At 41.5% G+C, this 24,366-nt stretch overlaps 1 long non-coding RNA gene across 1 annotated transcript in view; it reads left to right on the plus strand.

Annotated features, from left to right (window-relative positions):
* Positions 1-24,366, plus strand: part of LOC101751181 — a 344,852-nt gene that overhangs the window by 149,764 nt on the left and 170,722 nt on the right. The window contains exon 8 of the long non-coding RNA XR_005840735.2: positions 15,517-15,717. This is a non-coding gene — a long non-coding RNA (uncharacterized LOC101751181). The remainder of the gene's footprint in view (positions 1-15,516; positions 15,718-24,366) is intronic.

A 24,366-nucleotide genomic window follows, 5' to 3' on the forward strand; every position in this document is an offset into this window, starting at 1 on the left:
TTGAGCACATGGCATATGTCAGGCACACACTTTCCCCTTTTCAGCAGATTTTGATTGATCCATGAAATAAAGCCTACTGCAGCCACAGAAACTAAAAGCCATCAGCATTCACAATGGTAAGAACAGATACCTGCAAGTGTCAAATAAAATAAATAGATGTAAAAGCAAATTAGGTAAGATGGTATCCTAAATGCTACTGTCCAGTTCCTTGCTTGGAGTCAGAGGTGTGCTTTCATAATGGAAGGGTTCAGCCTTCCTAGATGGTTTTCCATGTCATTGGCACTGTTTTGTATAGCATTTGGACTCCACAGAGCCCAGTGTTTCACTGCACACCAAGTCCCCAGCCACTAGCATGAGAAATCTCACACACCCCATCTGCTGCACGCTGATGTGAGAACCAGCATTCATCCTACATCAGGCATTATGTTTTGGTTTTGATAATTTTGTAGAGCTGATGGTCTTGGAGCAGCTTGCTCTTACTCACTGTCCCATTTTCCAATGGTCGTTTTGCACACTTGCTTTTAATTACACCAACCTCAGGATGAAAGCAGCATTATCTGAGGCCTCTCTTTCACAAAAGGCTATCATGCAAAGTCAAGGGTTGGAAACCCTACAGAGGTCTCAAGTAGGAAGACAGAAGGAGGGGGCTTGTAATCTTGCCCCATCCCTGCAGACGTTATAGGTCAGGTTGGATGGGGCTCTGAGCACCTGACTGAGCTGTAGGTGTCTCTGTTCATCGCAGGAGAGTTGGACCAGATGGTCCCTTCCAACTCAAATGGTTCTGTATGTTCTCTGGTGAATAGCTTAGTGTAGCCCCACTCCTGATGCTCAGCCAAACAGCTCCAACTACAGACTTTAGCATTAAACCTGCACTTCTATTCAGATTTAGGCTTGCCAAGGCAGTTTTCCTGATATACCTACAGCATATCTCAGCCCCCAAAGCCTCATGCTCACTTCATTAGCTTTGCAACGACTGCTGCACGTCTCTGAAGTTATAAAGTCTTTTTGTTAATAAAAATTATACTGTGATTATATAGTAGCTTAAATAGCAGTAATGCAAGAAGTCTTTTCAATATTCCCATAATACTAAAATAAAATGTATGTTATTTTGAATTCCCAGAAATATAATCTTTTCTTGGAAGTAAACTCATGGTATATAATCGCTCGCTCCTCCCTGCCGGTGAATGCACTCCCACCTCTGCTTCATTTTTACATTGCAAGGGGCTTTTAATAACAGAACAGGGGAATATATTGTGGTTTCACACATATACAGATTTTATGGTCACTTATTCCTAACTAGGAGATAGAAAGACAGAGCAGAGAAGCATTCTTTCTTTGTTCCAAGGCACTTCACCTCTATGTACAACAGGCGGTCTGCTGTATTGTGGTGTAACCTCTTGGTTTTATAGAGAGACTGAGGAAGATAAAACAAATAATCCCAGGAGCTAGCTGATGGGAAATTGCTTTAGGAGAACTCATTTCAGCTCTAATACCTGCAATTTGGGGTAACTGAACACTTGGTGTGTTGCCTTACCACAATAATTCATTGAATTACCTCTCTCACTTCTCCAGTGCTGATCTTTTAAGTGAGCCCGAGGTTACCTCATTGCAGTGCGTGTACCCAACAGGCAAGTTCATTGGAGCCACTCTTCTGTGTTTATAAAGGAGCTGAATTACATTCAGCACTGTGCAAAGGGAGCTGGGACCCATGGACACCATGGGGACACCATCCCACGACTGGGCTCGTGTAGGCTTGTGGACATCCCTTCTTATGGTTTCTTGTAGCTTCCAGCTTGACACTGAGGTGTTCAACCTTCCTGCAGTTCATTAGAAGCAATAAAGCACTTATGCTTTCCTGTGGACAGTGGTCTTAAAAGAAATGGCCAGCACTAGGTGCATGTGTAAATGCCTTCTGTGTGAAAGCTCCATGGCCAGACTGGAGCCTCATTACATGCCTCACTTTATACCATCAAGTTGGAAAGGATTGGTCTAAATGTATTAATTGCTCAATCTCTTCTTTCTCTGCCCTCCATGACATTGCTATTCTGCAGGAATTTGCTTTTAAAAAAAAAGAAAAAAATAAAAGGCAATGAAAAATGTATTTTTGAAGTAAACACTGCCTAATTTGGCACTGGTTTTGATTGGCATTTCAGATTTCCTTTTTTTCCTTCTTACCAGGATATCAGTAGCTCCTTTACAAGCTGCAAAAATAAACAAGAAAAAGTAAATGCGAGCCTTTGTTTGGGGAATTTCTCTTCTTTTTCTGTGGATTTCCATCTGAATATATTTGGCTGTCTGGGGTGAATCAAGGCTGATCCTGGTGCAAAAACTATTCTCCAACAGATAGCCAGGCTGCTTAAACAAATGGTTCGTGTTAGCTAGAGAAAGACACTGAATCTAAACCATGTGCTTCTGGGTCTTGTGGTTTCAAACTGAACCACAAACACTCAGGCAAGCTGTCAGTCTCTATTCACAATTTCAAACAACCTTGCAGAAAAGGGGGGGAGCCTTTGCCCACCAATCATGTTTTTAACCCTTATGTGATTAGTGGGGTGGCTTTAATGTTTTGTGTTTGAGGTGGGGGCTGTTGCTTAAGGGTAATAGTAGGTAGACTGATGGTCTGGGAGAGGAATAAGGCCAAACATCTGATATAAGAGGAATGAAAATGAAGATGTTTAGAACAGTACAAGGTAGAGCTCAAAGAGATCTCAGAGAATCACCTGGCTCATGTGAACGTAGGCCATCCCTGGCAGGGGAAGCCCTGGAGGAGCATCTCTGAACAGCTTATTAACAGAAGAGCTGGCTTACAAAATACCAGGTCTTGCCATTCTTGGCAAGAGGCTGTGAAAGTGGTGTTGTAGCAGAATGTCACCGGTGAGAGTGAGCCTGGGATGTTCAGCATCAGCAGAATGAGTTGCTACCATTTGAGCTGAGGAAATAACCATTGTGGAATTGAGCTGTGTTTACTGCTATGGATCACTATGGGGTTTTGAAGCAAATGTCCCCATTACCCTCAATTACTATTTGTTGGTTGAGGTCGTACAGCAGAGAGCTCAGGGGGTGCCTTAGCCTTTATTCTTTCTGCTCCAATTGCTCTGGGTTTTTGTTGTTTGTTTGTTTATTTTAAACTCAGAATAGTAAGTAACACGTATGCACAACCCGAGTTCTTGAGACAGTTAAGCACAGAAAGCCAAGAGGTACACCCAAGATGCCCGTGTGTGCTGGAGGACATTGTGGGAGGCAGCACTTTGCAGGTTCCTTCTGCTTTTTTTCCGTGTAGGTGCTTTACGTGCAAGGAAAGTACTGCTTGTTCAGGAACTGCTGCTGCTGGGGAAAGCACATGGGGACAAGCTGCGCTTACATTCCAGGAATCACGCTGAGTAAAACCCTGCTTCAGAGAGTTCAGGCACACCTGGTTGCAAGCCCAAAATTGAAATGTGTGAGGATTGAATATTCTGTAAGGACACGTTCTGTACGAGCATTGTCTGGGGGAGGAAAGAAAGCCATGCTGTAAGGCCTTACATCCGTCCACATCTCCTACCTCAGCACTCTTGAAATGCTGTTTATCCCTGGAAGCCCTGTGTCTTATATGGGACTGACTGCTTAGAGGCCAAAGGGCTACAGGGAAGAAGAGGTGAGGATTGAAACTTGTAATGTGGAGTCTCATTAGTGGATTACACGTTAAAATGAGTTACAACCTCCATCCTCCTTGCTCTTTGTTTCCCTACCTGAGCAATGAGATAATGAGGATTGAGATATTATGAGTAAGCAAAGCAACATTCACAAACACTGCAATATTAAATAATTCTGCTTTTCCTCTTCCTGAGTTAGATCTCAGCTGATCAGAGAAAACTCATTCCAGAGAAGAACAATATGTTCAACTTGTTTGGTTTGGTTACATTCCTCCTTTCATTTATATTCTCTCCACTTCTAATCTGGAGAACGTTGGTGAATCCAAACTCAACTTTGTGTGACCAAATGTAACTGGATTAACACTGATGTTAATCAGTCAAGAGGCACCGCAGACTGACACCGCTATAAACGAGCACTATAACTCCTTAAAATCAGCCTTTTCCAACATTGTGTGGAGGTTACATGATCCCCTACTTAATATGCACATGAACTGGGATGCCACAAACTTCCCTGGGGTTTCCTGAGGGCTGAAGTAAAACTTAATTATACCAGCTGCTTAGACGGACTGTTAAAACTTTTGTTTCACATACACTTCTTATTCCCTTTTCCCCATCTTTTCCCATTTGCCAAAACCTCCTGAAGAGAAAATAGAGATTATTTTACTTTTTACCTTAAAGGGCTCCTTGTGTGCATTTGCCTTATTAAATAACTGCCAGAATATCTAATATTCCATGGACAGCACTGATGAAAATGAAGCATAACGTTGGTCAAGTGAGCAGGTCGCATGTATAGCATTGTCCCTCATTTGGTCTCCAGCCAATGAACTTTCTGCACCATGCATCTGGTGCCTGAGATGAGTCTGCCTCTAAAAGGCCCGTAGGAAAGATAGGCTTCTCTCTTTCTCCCTCTTTTTTTTTTTTTTTTTTTTTGTCACTTTGAATTTAAGCATCATGATTCATTTCAGTGAACATTTGGTCAGCCAAATTTCAGTTGTCTTTCATGTCTCCCTGCATAGGGTTGTCTTCTTGCTCTCCTCAACTCTGCTATTTTTTCCACTTGCACACAGAGGAACCAACACATGTTGAGTACAGCAGAGTTAAACTCAACGACAGATACCAGCACTGACCCCAGCAGTCTGTAGCCTCTACCAGTTCAGAAGCAGTAGAGGGAAATGTATCACTGTCTGGTGAGCCCAAGGAGGAAATACGCAGCTTCAGCATCTTCAAGGCAGCCAGTCAAATATCCAGAATGCCTGTGTGCATCTGGCTGAAATGAGCCCTCCAGACTGATGCATCATTAACTTCTCCTTTAATGATTTAAAGGGGAAAAGGCCTTTTGCTGGATTTCCACAGAAGGTTACTTTTCCCTTTTCTGGCAGATCCACAAGGCCCTTAATGGCAGATGGAAGGAAACGGTGCTACCTTTCTACATACGCTTTTCTGTAGTTAGACCACTAATGCGAGGACCACCGTATTCTTATGTTTTACCTATAAGAAATTAAACACCAACCATTAATATGTTGCCTTCTGACGGCAGCTCAGTTGCTTTCCTGTAGGCCTGCCAGTTGCTAACGACGAGGTTCCATTCTCTGACTTCAGACAGGGATTTCTTCCTCCATGGTAAAACATCGCCTACCTGAGGCACCAGGATCTTATTCAACATTTCGGTCCAGAAACAGCAAACTCAATCTAGCTGTGGCAAGCAGGGGGAAAACTGGAATGCCAAGGGTAGACTGGGAATCCAAACCACGATCTGCTGGAAATAAGGCCAGTTCTTGGAGAAGCCAAGAATTTCCACCCTGTTTGTTTGAAAAGATTTCACTTGTCTGTGCATACGGACAGGCTTAGTTATACAGCTCCAGTGCTCCTAACAGCCTCATTACAAACCATGCTAAACTCCACGCTGTGTATGGACCAGTGGTTTAAAATAGTTTCCTCCGAGTCCATCACTGCTATGCTGTGAGCTGGGTTGCATACAGGCTTGAAGAAATCCTTGTTGGTAATGAGGCTCATGATTCTGTTTGGAGATGGGGATACTCAAAGCCTGTAGAAGCTAGAACTGTGCTCATGTTACGCAATGTTAGAAGTCATCTCCACACCTTCTGAACAGTCTGTTGGAATCCAAACTGTTTTCCTTTGCTGTCATAGTATTTGCCTCAATCTGCACGTGCTGTTACACAACCAGAAACCTTGGATCTCAGGCAAATGAACTGTCTCTCCTCTTTCCGTTTCTTCTCCTCTTCAGTTTGTAAAGGAATCCCCACTGTTGTGCAGAATTCAGCATATTTACAGCCATAGATACAAAACTTAAAGCAGGTCTCCAGCTTTGTAGAGCAGTGGTGTCATGAATTACCCACTCAGATGAAAATGACCCACTAATAGAAAATCGGACACAAGGCTGGGAATAATCCATGCGTACTCATTGGTCAGCATTGTGTGCTAATACTCCCATCAGCACACAGCATGGGGCTGGAGAATCACACTTCAGTTAATGCATTAGAGCAACAGAGGGCATTGATAAAGTAAACAGCACTGAGCGTTTGATGCACACACAGCAGAAAATTGTCCAAAGCCAGATTAACAAAGAATATACCTTGAGATGCTTACCTGAAATTTCATGTTCATCTGAAAAGTTTAAATTATGTAAAATGACAGTAATTAGTAACTATATTTGTGATTCATATGATGATTTTGAACTTTATTCCTCTAAAAGGATCTGATATAACAGAGTTAAATAGGACACCTTAGGCTTCAAGACGTGAACAAAGATAGAAAATGCATTTTAATGAGTTTTGGTCCTGCAAGAAATGTATGCAATAGAAAAAAATTACGTAGAGATCAAAGCTGTTTCATAAGGATTGGAAATGCAAATGTGACGTATTTTACTGCACTCTAAGTAACTTCCCATGGAAAAAGAAAAAACGAAGAGTTTAATTTAAAAATAATGAATTTTGTTATCATTGATTGCTGGGAAGAAATTTGTCATTTGGGCTGAACAGAACCACAGTGCCTTGCTGGAAACTGCAGAGTTGTTTCTTTAAATGGACAATGGGATTATTTCTAAAACATGTCCTCCAAGAGGGGAATATGGAGCAATCTTTTGATTTTTAGCCTCGTGTCTCTTGGCTAATGGTGTATTTTGATTATAAGCTATTTTGGGCTGACTTCTTCTCTGGATGTATACATCCATATACATAAATGTATATATGCGTATATATTTATGAGCACTGCCAGCAGCCTTTCAGTTTTGAATAAACTTGTAAATGCAACCCTATTCTACCAGAAATTAAATCCTAAATATGAACAATCTCCAAACTGAACCCTGATTTGCTCCAGATTCAACATGGAGGTGACAAAAATAGTAAATAACAGAATACATTTACAGCTCTGCAGATTAACTTTGCACATGGTGAGCTGGGGATCTCAGAACTTCAAACAGTGGTACCTCTGGTGTAGCCTTGAGAATTAACCTCTTTAATTTGAGTGAGAAATTCAGATCCAAAACACAAATGACTCTAGCTGGATTTTAGGAGTCAAAAATGAAAGTGACAGTGCAGAATGAAAAACTGACATTTATATACTCGAACCAGAGGGTTTTTTTCCACTATGGAACTGTTTAAGTTTACTTTTTTTTTTTTTTTTAACTGCAGCCATGGGAAGCATTTTTGGACATTTTGTACACCTGCTAGCTCCATTTCATTTGGTTAAACACATTTTATAACTGCAGTTTATATATTTTTCCAAGAAAATAAAAATGCTAAAAATATAATGTGGTGTTTGGGAGAATGTAGGTGGGGGATTGAAAGGAACAAGAGGGCCTCATGTTGGCACATGTTCCACTTTATGCCAACTGCAGCACATTCATCATTAACGTACTGGATGGGGATTACCTCTATATACTCATTCTCACTCACACACACGTTTCCCCTTTACACCAAAGAGCAAAATCATATATGGGACACAATAGACCTATTGGGCATGGGTGCTGCTTTATTGCTAATTACAGTGTTTGCTTCGCCAAAGTGTTACTGCTATTAGCCTTGAAGCAATTTTCTGCTCCATTGGTAGGATATGCCTCAGCCGTCTTGGTGCAGTCATTGTTTTGGAGCGTAGCCAGCAAGAAAGGATTTCTGTACACTAAATGTTGCAGTATTCACCCCATGGAAAAGCCTTTACAGGGAGACTCAACCAGAGCTTGGAGAAGATCTTGAAATTATATTTAACAAAGAGCCCGTGATATTCTTGTATTTTGAATGTTTTTATTTTCACTTGCCTTAGTGGCACAGTGTTTACCAGTTTCTGTGTTGAAAGCAGTGTTTCACTGCTCGACTCCTGTACATAGAATACTGTATATAGAAAATCAACACACGAGTCCTGGACGTTATCCTCATCTTGAGAAACAAAGAGTTAGGAAAGATGTTACTTGGAAGTACTGGCAACTACGAGCAGCTAATATGATTTGTCTATCCAAAGCCTTCTTTCTGATTATAGAAATAGAGAAGAGCAAAGAAGTTTTGAATCCTTCATCAAGTCCCCTGTTGTCACAAGGAGCCTAGTATCTTTCCACAAACTTAATTTTAACAATGATATACTTCTGATTTGTTTCTAGAGTTATTGTCCCCATTTGACAAAGGGAAGAACACTGAGCATCATCACCAAAGTGTCTTACTTCAGGTCTTGCAAAGTGCTTGGATAAGGTTTCCCCAGCCAAATCCCTGCCTACTGATCTCAGTAGCACCCACGCCAGACTGGCAGTAAATAACAAACCCATTTGTGTTCCAAGCTCTAACAAAGAGCTACTTGCAATTACTTGCAGTTACTTGAAGTTCTGCAGACCACTGTGGACCTACCTATCCTTCGATATGGAAAACCTCCTTGACCACCGCATCTGTGACTTACGCAATTACATCATCTCACCACAGAACATGTTCCCTGGCACAAAGAAATCTTTTTCCTTCTGAGGGAGTTGGTGTTCTTCAACTCAAGCTCTGGACTAAACTAGCCAGCATGATTCAGATCTGCCAAACGACACATTAGCATAATGCATAAAGAGAGGGAGTCTCTATTCCCGACTAACACTGATTTAGCTTGGCATTAAGTATTCCCTCCCTTGAGCTCCCTTCCCCCGGTACAAGAAATTCATGACCTTTCATTTTCTTTTCAGTTTTCATATTCCAGAATACACGAGTTCTTCTCATAATGCCCTTCTTATTTTCTCTGAATGATCGGAGAGGTCTCTCACTTCCTAACCTAGTTACATCTCAGTCTTCTCTTCCTGATGCCACTGAGATGAGAGATAACGAAAAAAAAATAGAAAGGAACCCAAACCAAACAAGAACATGTTTTGCCTTCTATATTTGAAGAGGAAAAAGAATAGCCTCAGGACAAGAAGACTCCCTTACGGCCAAGACGACTGACAAATTCTTGTGGTTTTCTCCAAAAGTCAAACCAAAATCCAACCGCCAGCCAAGCTGAGTTCTGGCAATCTTGCATTGCCTGGAAATGAGCGCAATCGTATCCTAATAGCTATTTGGATAATTGTCCATATAAGTGATCTGCCAACCAATGTTGGAAACAAGTCTTTATTACAAATATAGCATGAAGTCTAATCTGGAATACATTAAAATGTTATTTCTCTAGCTGCCTTTTCCCGAACCTTAAATAACGGCTAAACCGTTTATCAGCTTTTGAGGAGAAGGGCTGCGTATGCTGTACTTTTAGAGCAGAGATGAAAAAAAGTCTTCAATAAATAACATTCTCCATGTATATCCTGTAATTTTTGGTCCCCCATACATGGCTAAAAATTACTACAAACCTACTTTGGATTGGCTGAAAGGGGCATGGTTTGAACATCACATAATAGTGAAACTATTTTCCTAGGCACCTGCTACAGACCTTTACAGATATCAATAGGAGATATGAGTGGTCAGAGCAGCCAGGGCCACTCAAGTTTTGGGGAATATGCATAAATAATGTACAACTCCTTATATGACGTGCCTGAAGAACTCATGTTGCACCATAACATGACTGTTAGCGAGGTGATGGAGACTGTATTAGGAGTGCCACTATTGCTTTGTTGTATACTTAGCATCATGAGACCAAATGCATATATATTTTCTACTTGTACACAATTCAGGAGGCTACCTCAGCCTTAGGTTTCATTTCATTCCTATGTGAGTCCTCCATCTTTGTAACCACTTTCTGAAAATGATATCTCAGATGGGGCTGAGTCACTTGAAATATCTGTTTGTCTGTAGGTGCTACTGAGATAGCCCAGGTGGTCAAAGTTTTGGTGTTTAAAGGTAGCTGGGATGAATCCCACATCCACACAGCCCCAAGTTAGATGAGGTGACTCTAAGCTTTGCAAACCTGATGTAATGTGATAGTAGTTAAGGCATACAGAACATTTACTGGCACCAAAATTTGGAAAAAATATCAACATATATTTTGTGTGTGTAAAACTGAATGGCATCTCAGGCATCAGAACCCCTTACGACACCACAACAACTCTAAGCTTTATTAATGGGTGTGCTCTTCTTTACCTCAGGAAGAGTATTTTGTGTTTGATGGATGTGCTGGGACTGCCATATTTCAGTCCTTCCATTTCTCTGCCTGGATTTTTTTTCTTCTTGTTATATCTATTAAAGTGATTTATGGCTTTTTCATTGTTCTGCCTGGATCTCATCCAAGTCTTGAGATCAAAATCCAAAAAATTCTCCTCAACAAAACATGAGGGTGACCAGAATGAAACAAGACCTGTGGAAAAGATTTGAATGGTGGGAAAGAAATAACCCTATCTCCATGGAAACACATTCACGTTTTCCAGTTGCTTCTGAACAAATGAAGTTTGTGTTCTCTAGTTCCTAGACTTCAATTTCAAGCACACCTAGCCTTAAAGTACCTGGGAATGCTGTTAAAAACATTGAGGTTTCTCTCAGCAGCATCACAGTTTCACAGGAATGCTTTTCCTTTCTTTCCTTCTTTCTCTTTCTTTCCTTCTTTCTCTTTCTTTCCTTCTTTCCTTCTTTCCTTCTTTCTTCCTTTCTTCCTTTCTTCCTTCCTTCCTTCCTTCCTTTCTTTCTTTCTTTCTTTCTTTCTTTCTTTCTTTCTTTCTTTCTTTCTTTCTTTCTTTCTTTCTTTCTTTCTTTCTTTCTTTCTTTCTTCCTTTCTTCCTTTCTTCCTTTCTTCCTTTCTTCCTTTCTTCCTTTCTTCCTTTCTTCCTTTCTTCCTTTCTTCCTTTCTTCCTTTCTTCCTTTCTTCCTTTCTTCCTTTCTTCCTTTCTTCCTTCTTTCTTCCTTCTTTCTTCCTTCCCTTCAGGAAATCACCACCTGAGTTCTTCAGAAAATGTCTGCAGAACACACACAATCCACAGGTTGCTCGTAAGAATTAGCTGCAGTGGCTAAGTTTCTACTCTAGACTTGCAACCCTCCTATTCCTAAAGAATGGCCATGGTAGTCAGCAACACTTAACAAGCCCCATGTGTGTGCCATTATTAAAAAAAAAAAAAAATACTTAAACCTTTCAGTTTGAATTTACATAATGTGAGCATCCAGCCAAGAATTTCACTCCATTTCTCCTTCACAAGCTGTTGCTGTCTCTCCTTGGCAGTTCTGGGGCAGGAAGACACCATGCTGTGCAAGTTCTCCATGTACAGCTGAAACAAGCTCAGCATCTGCCCTGGGATGCTGTAGGCCTGTGACTGCTTTCAGACCATGCAGTGTGCCAGCAGCACAGGGAGGCAGGATGCCCCATGTTGCACATTGATGCCCAAACAGACATGGTTATGGGCGTTTTGAGGCTCCATAGCATTTCTCTCTGTGCATCAGAAGCTTAATTTCTGGCTGGGACCAAAATGAACTTGCAGATTTCCTTTGGTAGAGTTATCCCTTCCTTTCAGTGGTCTACAGAAATTAATGTTATCAAAACTCAGAATATCTATAGTGGCAATTAGTTATTTCAGTGTGTCACCTTGGAACTGGGATTAATTCTTACCAAGTTCAGGCTGAAAATGATCTTTAATAGCTGTATTTATTCTTTTTAATTGCTCATGGCTTTAAAGACATGTAGAAGACAGTATTGTTTGGTTCTGAGATTTCTCATTTTAATGCTTTCACTCTCCCACATGAGTCCTCTTAGCACAACTAGCTCACATTCCCCACTTCTTGGTAAGCACCTTCCTTTTCCAAAGCAGTTAACCTTTCCAAATACTCATTTACAACCAAAACTGAGTTTCAGAATCTTTGAGTAGAGGTCGCTCTTTATTATTTCCTTACAGAGGTGAGTCGGTACCTGCAAATCCACACTGCAGTGCTGTTGGCAGCCCTGGACCGCCCAGCTGCATGGATGGCTCTGCTGGGGCCAATGCTCTACACACCAGCAGGCTGTCTGGGTCTGGCTGTGCCCTATAAATAACCCATAAGAGACCTCACATATAGGGCATATGATGCTGCTGAAATGAATGATCTTTCCACTTTCTGCTTTTTGGTCAAGAGTGCAGAAGGCTTTGTTCCCTGTGTCCCCTTCCCTGTCTGCTCTCCCCTCAAAGAGAATCAATCTATAAACAGAGCAAAGATGTTTCACAGAGAAGCCTGAAATCCCCTTTACTGATCATAAGCTGGGGGGTTTTGTATCACTTTTCCAGTCCCTGACACCTTTTGCTCGCAAGTCTGCTTATTTTAATGTTTCTGTATAAAAATGAATGCTTGTAAAACACAGGAGGTTGGTGGAACTAGCTGCTGGAGTTAGGATTGGTGGAGGTAGACTCTGTGCAGGAATTTTTGTAAGCTGCTTTGCCTGCATGCCTTGGTTTCTAGTTGTTATGCTCTCTGTATTTGAACCTGGCATTCACTGCACTGCAAAAAAATCACACCTTTACCAATTCAATTTTCACTGCTGACCTGCAACAACTTTTGTTACCATTGAGCAGAGAAAGGCTGTTACCTGCTTGTGGCCATGTTCAAATTCCATACGTACAGGTTTTTGTGACATTTAACTGGGAGAAAGACGAGAACTTCTGAGTTAATTTTCATGTAGTACCAAAATAGAGCTGTGAATCTTTGCTATTAAGAGCTGCCTGTAGCAGCAACAATCCCTCATCTCCAGTCTTCTCTTTCATTTATGACAAAGGCAGGTTTATATTTAAAAGCAGTGTGCAAATTAGCAACTTGCTTTATTCCTTGTCCTCATTAATAATATTCCCAAATTTTTTAGAAATCCTTAAATTTAGTGAAAAATAATGGTTCTGTTCTGCAACATAATTATTGCATGAAGTGAGTACAGTGTTTTTACCCTTCTTATGTCCCAGCATCTGTAAGCTGTAAAGTACTGTAAGCTACAAAGTATGTAAACGTTCCACTTTCCTGATGAGGTTGTGAGCTCCATACTTTGCATCAGATCCCCTACAGCTGGACTTGCAAGGAAGCATATATAATAAGTAACCTGCAATGCAAAGGCTCCTATACTGAGTAGATAGAATAGGATGCCATGGTTGAAAACCCTGCAGTGTGCCACACTTTAGCCTCTGGACAATACTTTTCAAATTAAGGGCTGCTCACGTCTTACTGTTTTACTTGCAAGGATTGCTCAGCGGATGACTTCCCTGTGGATCATTGGACAGGAGGGCTGCTCAGCACTAAATCAGACAAGTTCCTTGGGTGCTACTATGCAGCAGTGCTTAGCGTCAGACATGCAACATCTAACCTTGAAATCATGGCCTGTGTCCTGCTGTCCTTTCTGACTGTGACAGCCAGTCAAATATGTTTGCTTTGCATCGCTATGAATGGTGTGGCTGACACTTTCATTCTTGCAATGCTTTTCTAGCAGTTTCTGCAAACGCTTTAAGATGGATTCAACAGAGTTGAATTGTCCCTGGCTGCACAAGCCAACAGGTAGAAGGTGTTTGGTCTTCTTTCGCTGTTACACTACCTTGCAAAGACCCAATAGCTGCGTGGATCAATAACCCCTGTGTTTTCAATCCATGCTTATTAAAGGTGGTGCATGGAAAAAAAATAAGAAACTTTCTCTATTTATATCTGGAACTTAATGAAGTGAAATTATCACAGCCGACAGGCACTAGTGTAATTCAGAGACATGGCTTGGCTTAGAGGGATCTGCAGGCTGTTTTTATTCCAAATAATAATAAAAAAAGAGTGAAACCTAATCCCCTAATCAGTTCCAATTTACATATTCACAGGTCTTATTTCTAGCCTGCTTGAAGAAAAAAAAGATAGTGTTGGAGTCACGAAGCGATTATTTGATTAAGTAATTATTAATCCCAGAGTGCTCTGATTAATTCTGAGCTAGTTAAACAAACGTATTGGAGCCGGGCTGGTCACCTTCACGCCATTGTAACATGTAGGGGCAGAACTTGTGTAGATATATTTTTACCTGCTCTACACTGAGGAGTTTTGTTCACTGAAGGTCTCCTTTCACTTCCCCAGGGGTTAATACCCTGCTAAATGAAGTGTTACAAATTTGAGTTTTATCTGTGGCTAACTGCAATACCAAATGCCGATCTTTATTTTCAGACTGGAAACTCCATCTCGGATCTGTGTGCAATTCATTTTTACATGTTTAAATTTAAAAAAAAGGGGGGGGGGGGGGGGGGAAGGCTGAGGGGGGGGAGGAAGAAGAAAATCTCTGAATGTATTTTTTTAACAACTGTTTACTGCCTGCCGTGAATGTATCGTGTGCTTCACGTTGTATCTGAGAGTGCTTCAGTGTGGAGTACTGTAGAGCATAGCCACTGATTTCAAGAAAGCTGAGACAAACACTTCTAAGGATTATATTTCTTTTAAAAGAAAGAGCGGAACAGTGGGAGGAAAGGAGCCTGGAATTTAGTTTTGCTGGCGGTATTGGAGTTTATGTATTTCATTCTAGCATGCTAATATCTGTTGTAGTTGGTCAATGTATCTCTCCGGACATGTGCACTAAAAAGCCCCTCCTCAAATTCTCCATTCTATTCTCTTCAGCTAAAAATCTGTCTCTCCATTTTCCCTCAATTACCGGTTACTCAGACGACAAGATTAGGAAAATAGAAAGAGGATGTGTAATAAGCCCATGATAAAGAAAAATTGAAATATTCAAGAGGCAAAGTTGAGAAGCACAGCAAGGCAGCTTATAAACTTCTCCCTGTGATGGCTGAAATGAATTTAGGACATGTTAAGCGATGTTATATTAAAAAGAATTGTTAGTTAAATGTCTCAGATCATATTCAGAAATGCTGATAAAAGCACTGAATTACTGACTATGAACAGAAGAAAGCAATTAGACTTCAACATGATCGTCCCATGTCAGATCAAAAGATGATGAAATTGCATTTGTTATTCGCTGTCCATTATTCTACTGCTTAACTGTATCTTCTCATCAGATCTTGGGTCCAGATTCATCTGGTTAACCACATTACACCAATGATGAATATTTGGAATCAAGAGTTTTCAAGCAATCTGGAGACCAAGGCTGGCTTTGGAATGATTTGTTAATGAAATACAGTATTCATAACAAGTAATTCTTCCTGTGGGCATTCCTAATGACCCAAGTCTTTCCATCAGCACAGAACAGCAATAATTCCTAGTAACAAATCTCAAATCTCCTGATGAAAAAGAGTTTTTAAATTCCCTTTTCAACTTTTACATCAGAAAAAATAGGAAGTAACTTCACAGAAGATGGTTTTGATCTTTTTTCATTGTCTGTGGAATATGATAGAGAGCTTACAACTCACATTAGTTTGAATAGTCATGATCCTTTTAGAGGAAATCATGCAGTCGGTGCATTGCTGCAATGTGACTAAATGCCTCATCCCAGGCAATCCCCATAGCTAGAAGTTCCTTAATGAGTTTAAAAATACTGACCAAAGCCCATTTCTTTTGATACTACTGTATTTCAGATGAGCACATGGAGGGATGCAAAGACGGAAGATGCCTCATCTGCTGGGAAATTCAACTACAACTGAAATAGCTCATCATAAGCAATAGTGAGCAGAGTGATTACGGTCAAAAACGCAACACAGTGAGTGAGTAATGCATGCAGCTCCAGCTCTTCCCTACCTCTTATGGACGATGGGAGGTTGAAACAGCTCATCTTTGAGGTAAGAAAATATTCAGAAGAAGATTTTTGTTTGAGAAAGATGAAAGATTTGGTTTGATTGAAATGGAAAGTTTTGCTCCTCCTCTTTTCTAGTGACATCTCTGCCTCAGGCATCTGTGTAATATTTTAGTATCTTAAAGCACAGCATTAACCAAGGCAACCAACACCTGCTTTCAGTGCCAAAGTAACTAATCAATATTTATTAATCAAGAAGTAGACTCAAGCACATTAGGAATGACAATTAACACACAAAATCTTTTTCCTGGATAACGTTGATTTAGATTTCTCTCAAAATTTGATTTTCCCTTAAAACCTTTTTTGTGCAGCAATCTGACTGCTGCCTCCCACTCGAGACTTCAGGAGAAAACAGGGAACCAGGCTGCTGAAGGAACTCCTTTAGATTCATGAAGATTGCTGAGGATGTCATTTAGGGCAACTGTTGCCATGACTGTAACGTGCTACCAAATCTGTCTACAGCACTGTGGAGAATGTATGAGGAGGGCTGTAAGAATGTAACCAACAACCTCACTCTCTTTCAAAACATTCCAAGTTCCAAGGAAACTACCAGTCAGTGCAGAGATCTCCAAAAGAGAAAATAAGTAATTAAAATGTGGTTTTGTTTTTGTTTTGGTTTTGGTTCTGAAATCATGACATCTTCCTACTGCTTTGATTGCTGTCACACTTATGCAGAGCCATCAAATCCAGTGAAGAAATCTCCCTGGCCTCTAGGCTGACATTTCATCCTGAAAATGAAATGGACAGTTCAAGTGCTTCTGAAAGCAGCCTTAGGATCCTGCCTGCCTGCTCCAAGCTGACTTGGGCTCAGCTCCAGAGCTGAGGCATCACACGTCTTCATGCAATCCCAGTCAAACACGTCCCATGCTGGCTGGGACCCATCCTTTTCTGCAGACCTCCAAATGCAAAAACTTCTTTTCTTTAGGGTTTGAAGGGATATGTTTCAAGTTATGGTCTGGCAACAGCTCCCTCAGTTTATTTAAGATGGACCTCTCTGCTTGATGAGCTAAGACGGCCAAATAACACAGATATTGATTTGTAAATATTTTCCTGAATAAGAACACGGAGCATTGGGTATTTTGTTAACCACTGGGTCAGATAACTGACTGTTCAGCAACATCTGAAAGTCCTTTGAGTTCTTATGAAAACTCCAGAATTGAGATAAACTTTGAAAAATGTCGTCAGAATAGCCACTATCCACTGAATTGAATGTAAGAGTTGGAAACTTGGACATATTCGACCCTAAAATCTCATATAAGAACACGTTATCATCTGAGACATGCAGAAAGGATGACTTGGGAGAGACAGTGTGAACCATATCAGCTTGACCACAGGCACTCCATGATTAGCAGTGTGCCATCTCAGCTGGAAGGGTCATGGCAGCCAGGCACTTTAAAAAATCAGGTGGGATAAGATCTATATTTGTCTGGTGTTCAGTAATGACCAGAACGAGGAGGTGTCCTTCAGCCCAGACCCAAAGTAATGTGTATGCTTCTTTAACCTATTTAGTTTAAAATCACCTCATACCTAATGGACCAAAAAAGAACAACTAATAATCTGAGAGGGCGGAATAGAAAATCTGTCAGCCTGAGTCAGACTATTGGACCATCAAGCCCAGTATCCTGTCTCTGAAATGCTGTCAGTATCTGACACTTTGGGCTTAGCTGGGATAATAAAACATTTTTCCTCAACCTTATGTAACATCGCAGCCTGGCAAAGAGAAGATTTAAACATTGATTGCTTTCCACTCCCCCCTGTCCCATGAGTGTGAATCTGAGTCTTTTCCAAAATGAACAACTCTGATGAGCTGGAATTGGTTTCTGGGCAGGATGGGAAAAGCTCCTCTCTCGTTACTCATTCCTGGATAGATCTGCTAAACCTTTGCCTCCTAAAAGGGGGACTTGAATTGTGATATATAAAGCTTCACCCACAAAATTCAGGGTGCCCAATGATACCTTTTCATGGAAGGTGGAAATGCATGTCGTAAGACTTCATGTCTAGTCACTTTATTTTTCCCCCATCATGTCTACTTCCTTTATTTTTTTATTTGTTTAAGCTCTCCATTAGTTTATTAGCCTGACAGCAGCCCAGTTAATTAGACCGTCTTCCCTCCCCCAGCATAAGTGGTACATTAGGCTCCCTAAATGCACACAAAATTTAGTGCTGCTGCTGGGGCACTTCTCAAAACAAATAAAAGATTTGCAAACTAGCCACCAAGCATCCAATGTAATTAAACTGCATTTGTTACTTTTTCGGCACTCGCACACAATCGAGGCCTTGTACGGAGCAAGCACTCCCCAATCAGGCTGTTTTTCTTTTGGAGGGAAGAGTGCCAGAAGTCTTACCACCCCAAGTAACATAAGAGCTCAACAAGCAGCAAATGGACAGTTGCAGCCAGAGTGAATGGACTGTGCGGAGATCTATACAAATGTGAATACCTATAGAGAGAGCTAGAGATATATGCAAGCATGCACACACAGGGATGTATAGTTCTTTAAGAGGGGGGTGGAGGGGAAGGAGTGGAAAGTCTCCCAGAAATTACTGCTCCATGCACAGGTATGTAAATGACTCTGGAGTCTCGCTGTCCACCACCTCAATCAATTACAAGGTTATTCAAGATAAAACAAACACCATTTCCATTAACTACGTATACAGCAGTGGTTAGAGGCACAGGCAGGGAAGAGGAAGTGGGAGGAATTTTTGAAAGATTGAACTTTTTTCTTCATATTCTACATACATGCACAAATAGAAGTGGCCTTGAGGTGCTGTGGGTACAGCCACAAATTGTCTTCAACTGCAACCTAAAGCTGTCATGCTCTAAACTAGAGAGCAAGTGGAATGGGAGGGGAAGAGACAGTCTTGAAACTTTTGCTCAGTTTGTCCTGATTCAAATTAATTCTTTAAATGAGTGGGAGCAGAAAACTGGACAGGTGCTCAAGTATCACTCGTTCTGTGGGTGACAGTTCCTGGCTGTTGTCCCTCAGAGATTTTACAGTGCATCTCTGTGTAAGGATTGCTTTCCTATCTGTATGCATGGGAATGGTTGAAGCCTTGCAGTAAGAGGACACAGCTGGATGACAGAATCTGAAAGCAACCTGCAAATTAAGTAGTTGTTTGGGAAGACAGTGGTGATGAAGGCGTGGGGACTGGAATCATTGTTCCAGGGATCATTTTCCACCACGGCCACATATTCTTGCTTAGCACTGAGCAAATCATTTTACTGCTTTTCTTCACTTTTGTCACTTCTCTACAAAAGACAACTCTCTCAACCTTTGTCCATCTGATGCATTCACAACAAGGTCTTTTCAGTCCACGGTACACTCAACAGAGGCTTCATTCTAACTTGGATATACGTGTGCTATTTGACTATAAATCATGATCAAATTTGGATCATAATGACTTGTGTTCTACATGACCAGAGGTATCCAGTCTCCATGGACATCGCTGTTTGAAAACAGGGAATGTAATGTCTGGCAAATCATTGATCAAATCATTGAACTATTTATTTCTTAGTGAATTGGTTATATTTTGATTGTTATCTGTCAACTGAAATTATGGGCTAAGAATTTCCGGTCAAAAGGTCTGTCTTGACTGTTCACCTGCAATCAATATAGTAGTCAAAAGGAGATTTATATGAGTTTTTTTTACTTCTTTGGCTGGTAGAGTAAAACAGTTATGATCAACTAGGTTATTGAAAAACTCCTTATTTATTAATCAAATATTGCCTTCTAGATGAAATTCAGGCCAGGAGATAGGAATAAAATTTATAGCTGCTGCACCGTAAATCACAATCCAGTCTCTTGCAGTCATGTTCACATGATTAGAAGTACTTAATTTATTGCAGGTACACACTTTTCGCCAGGGCCTTTGAACACAAATAACTGACTGTGAGCCTGCCCCTTGCCCAGCACAATCACAAGGTAAAACAGAATTAGTTGACACACCTTCACATTAGTTTTGTTCATCCTCATTTGGAGGGTGTTAAAAGTCTATTGCATACACATTCATGTCTCTCTTCATGTAACTTTAGTTTCTATTTGTATAGAAACACCTGTTTTCTCACTTTACATTGTCCCACTTGGAGGACAGTAACCACTGGGGAGCAAACTCCACACTTCAGCTTAATTATGCTTCTGTTTGCTGACTACAAGAAAAAAAAGTAAGGTTCAATCTGAGGAGGAACTGAATCAGATCCACAACTGATAACTAGCACAGCTTCTGTAAAGAATCCAACTTCAACTCCCTGAAATTTAGGGAGGTAGTTGCAGGGTAGGCATGTTTCGGAACACAAGGTCCATATCCTGGCCTTTATCTCAGTGTCTGATCAACTACTCCCAATACCTTTTCCCCATGAAAAAAGTGTCTCCTCTTCTCCAGTACGCTCTGCCATGAGCCACCCTAAACACCAAGTCAGGGATCCTTGCTGAGGCACAGGCATAGCTTCGGTTTTTTGTGTATTTCCCAGGACTATTAACAGACTAATATAATGTGAAATGAACTGAGGTTAAAGAATTTGGTACCTCATGTATTTTCACTAAAAACACTGACTGCTTCAGGGGACCTGCCAAGAGGAGAGTTTAATATTGTATGAAAAGGAAGAATTTTCATAATGATACTTGGCAGTTCCTGCATCCCCCCCATGAATGAAGCTTCTGGTGCTTTCTCTTCACTCTCCTGTTCTCTCTCTCCCCTCAGTGCCATGGCAAGACAAGTTATTTTTTACTTTGAACAAGCAACTGAGAACCATGAGACTTGAGCTTGGCTTCCTTGTTGGTCTGCTGGGCAGCCTTTGCTTATCTAGAGTGTGCAAGCTCTGGTAAATCCTTAGACTTGCTGCTCCCATCCTGAGGAGAAAGTCTGTTCTTCTAAGCAGACTTCTGTTGCAGGAGAATTGCTTCCCATATCCACAGAGAGGAGTGAATGGGAAAGATGCTTGTGAGATTGGAAATCGTGAACATTGGTTTTGGCTGTAGAATTTAAGGGATGTGCCCTGGAACAACATAACAACCAAAATTCTTCCGGTGAAGGGGAAACATGTTTGTATGACTGTCATATTTCTGATATTTCTGTTAAAGTAACCATTCATCAAAGTGGGTGAAATGCAGGACAGGTTGGTTTCTTTTTGATTTAACCATTAATGCTTCAGTAGAAGCTAAGTTTGGCTGGATCTTATCGTTGATGGGTATCACTGTAACCCAAAGTTTCAGTAAATTCAGGCAGAAATAGGGATATCATTTAAATTATACTACACTCTCTTCTAGCTAGAAATATCTGGAGTGCACCCTCCTGACTTCCAATGAAAATATAAACCAAAAAAAAGGAAGCTGTGACTGGAACATGTTGTCCCTCATATGCAGATATGCTCTCGGTGTACTGTGCTTGGTATTCTCCAAATTCTGTGGCATTTGGAAAAGACTGGAGGTCTTTACAGTGCTAGTAGTTCCTGTTTCTCAGTCCCTTCTGTTCAGATACTTCATGGCATGAAAGAAAAAAGCAAACAAAAAAAGGTTTGCTTTGAAAAAGGCTACTAATATTTTGTATAAGATAGGTTAAATGTTCCTGATCTGTTATGCTTTGCTGTGCAATAAGCCCTAGATCTCAATAAAAAAACTTACAGGCTGCAGGAGAAATCAGGCCTGCTCCCTAATGATGATCTCATCTCAGAGGGTTTTATTGTTTTTATTCAGGCAAAAGTCGCCGTGGAGTCAACGTTTTGTCTGACCAAAAACAAGCTAAAAACTGATGGGCTTCCCCAGTGTAGCTGTTAGGTGGAACAAGTCATAAAACAAGACTCTTGTCTGAGAAAAGCTGAACATCAGGAAAACAATTCTGTGTGGTGAGATGAGCAGTGGTCAGATCCCACTCGCTTCGGATGACGTGCAAATTGAAACGATTCCATAGAGATTTCTGGGGCTTAACAGCCCTCCTCGGGGACTCACTCCAACCCTGCAGCAATAAAACCAAGCACACTTAGTTCATTTTCACCGAGGCTCCCAGCATAAAGTAAGCAGAAAAGTACCCTGGAATAAGGATTACAGAATGTAACTCTTCCCTTGGAGATGACGGTAGGGCTCTCATTTGCAAGTGATAAATGTCAGTGCTCTTGCCTCTGTAACCTTTTAAAACCGTTTTGAGGGACTAAGCCAGCGCACGTAATGAGGCTACGCAGCCCGTGGTGACATGGAGGGACGGGGCAGGGCGACAGAAGGGCAATCTGAGTGTTATTCAGTGTGTCGCGGGGGGGTTGTCTTATTTTTTTCTCCTTTTTTTCTTAAACAAAATGAGGTGCCCCAGGGGAAAGTCAGCAGTTAGAAGCGGCCCCACCTGAGTGTGTCTTGGGAGGAAGCCTGCTGCCTCATATTTTTTAAAAGGAAAAAAAAAAATTATAATAATAGTGCTGAGCCAAAAATATCAAGCAGTTCATAGCTGTTAAAAAGCCAGGGAAAGCTGAGTCGCACCCGTTCAGTGTTGTTCTTCCAAACAAGCTGACCACCCTCCCTTCATAACATCTTATTTATTGAAGCAGAAGTTGCCCCGTTGGAATAAGATTGTTACAGTCGTATGCATATGTGTTGGTGTGCATGCATGTGTGTATAAACGTGCAGGCACGCGTTTGTAAGTATGCTTCTACACAGCATTCAGCCCGAAGTTCCTCTGGATTTTTCTGGTGTGTGAACCGCTGAATTTGTTAAAGAGAAATTTAATTGCTGTGGAGGAGAATGGACCGTATCTGAGAGGAAGCCCCGGGGCGCTCAGGCTGCAGGGCAGCACTCGAGGACCAAGCCGCCATCACCATAGCAACGAGGTGCCTCTCTCCCATTGGTCCGTGCTCTACAGTCCCGCCTACTTATTGTCCAATGAGCTTCCTTGAGGTAGTGCATGTGAGCTGGGTGTAATGGTTGCTCCTCGTGCACGAGGGCGGGAGGAGGAGGGCAGGGAGGAAAGCGCTCTTGAGGCTGAAGCCGCCACAGAGGCTCCAGGAGAGGTAGGCGGCCAGGAGGAGAACAGTGCTGAGCCTCTGTGTGAGTAATACAGCTGCTCCTGGCTCTGTCCATTGCTGGAGCTGCATTACAATGTTGTCCTTAGCGAGTCCTTTGCAGCATCCTGTCCTTCTCACAGGGGGCAAAGCAGTGTCGTGCCTTGCAGAACCTGATTAAGTGCCTCAGAGGGCTTGGTCAGCAGCAGCAGCATCTTGGGTGTTTTTGTCTGGCTGTTTGTTCATTTTTTCCCCATGTTTTCCCTTTTTTCCTAACCCTGTGTTTACCTGCAGGACAGGTAAATACAGTCTAGACAAGTAATGAAATAGTAAGAACAGCACAGTGCATTATTACAAGAATGTAAGCAAAAAGAACATAGGAAATAAGTATATATTTGGGTACGGGAAGGACGGTCAGTGTCTGGGGATGCCATAGCCCTTGGTTATTAGATGCATTACTGTCATTCCTAAAAATCCCCAAAAGAATCACCCCATCCTTCCTAGGAGCAGCAGGTCATGTGTATAAAATGTGCTTAAAAGTGCAGATAAGATCCCAAAGTGTTTTTTCCAGCCTGTTCATGCAACAGGTTATGAGTCACCTCTGGAAACTAATGGGAGAAAGGCCCGGAACGTATTGAGGTGCTTTTAATCAATCCTACTCTTTCTATAGCGACGCGATTAAATGCATGATATGCTTTTTAAAAATCTGGCCCAGTGTTTGTGCATTGCCAAGAGCAGCAACCCAAGCTCTGAAATGCTCCGTGCTTCTGGAGAATAGTGCCTATAGTCAAACTGAGGGAGACAGAAAAGAAGCTGCTTTGCCCCTGTCTCAGTGCAGCCTCTTAGGGGTCTGTGTTTTATGTTGATGCTTATGTTTAGGCCTGAAATTTCAAAAGTTGCCTCTGAACTATGAAAGCCAGATTGGTTTTCCTGATGTTCACTGAAAGGAATTTGTTGTCATGTGTCTCAGCAAAAAATGATGAGCAGCGCTGTATCACTTTCACCCCAATCACACAAAATACAAGAAAGCTATTGAAGGATCACCTGGAAATCCCAGTTCTTACATTTGGTATTCTCGGAGGGGAGAGAGATACAGAGAACAAACTTCCCCAGCGCTGTTACCTGTTCCCTTCTTGCTCATCGCTGATGTTCATCAGTTACCTTATTACCCATCACTTTTTCCAAAGCCACAAAGGGTGTTGTCATGTGGTCCTTCCTCCCGTGTTACTGCAGTGTGTTGTTTCTGGACAGCACAGTACTACTGCTTGGCACAGGTTCTGGTGAGTGACTCGGAGGTGGTGGCAGGCAAATGTGAACCTTGCCCAAAGCTTTCCCATGAAGGCCTGGCTTGCTCGCAGAGGAAAATAGGCTCAGCCTGGTGAAGCATGTCTTCCAGTCTATCAGGAAGAAATAAAAAGTGATTCAGCTTATTTTTGTTTCATCCGGCTGTCTTACAGCTAAGATCCCGGTGAAGTGAAGCTGTTTTGTCTGTATTTGAAAGGTGTTCTTCGCTTACAAGAGTGATTTTCTTTGTGTGTTGTTTATTTGTAGTTTCCTTTTGTGTATGGGGCTGTATTGCGTGTTTTGAAGCATCACATTAACTGTATGAGGAGCAGGGGAAGCTCAGGCATCTCTGGTGGACTGCTATGGTCTAAATAA

Source organism: Gallus gallus, chromosome 18 (genome assembly GCF_016699485.2).
Source record: "Gallus gallus isolate bGalGal1 chromosome 18, bGalGal1.mat.broiler.GRCg7b, whole genome shotgun sequence".
NCBI lineage: Eukaryota > Metazoa > Chordata > Aves > Galliformes > Phasianidae > Gallus > Gallus gallus.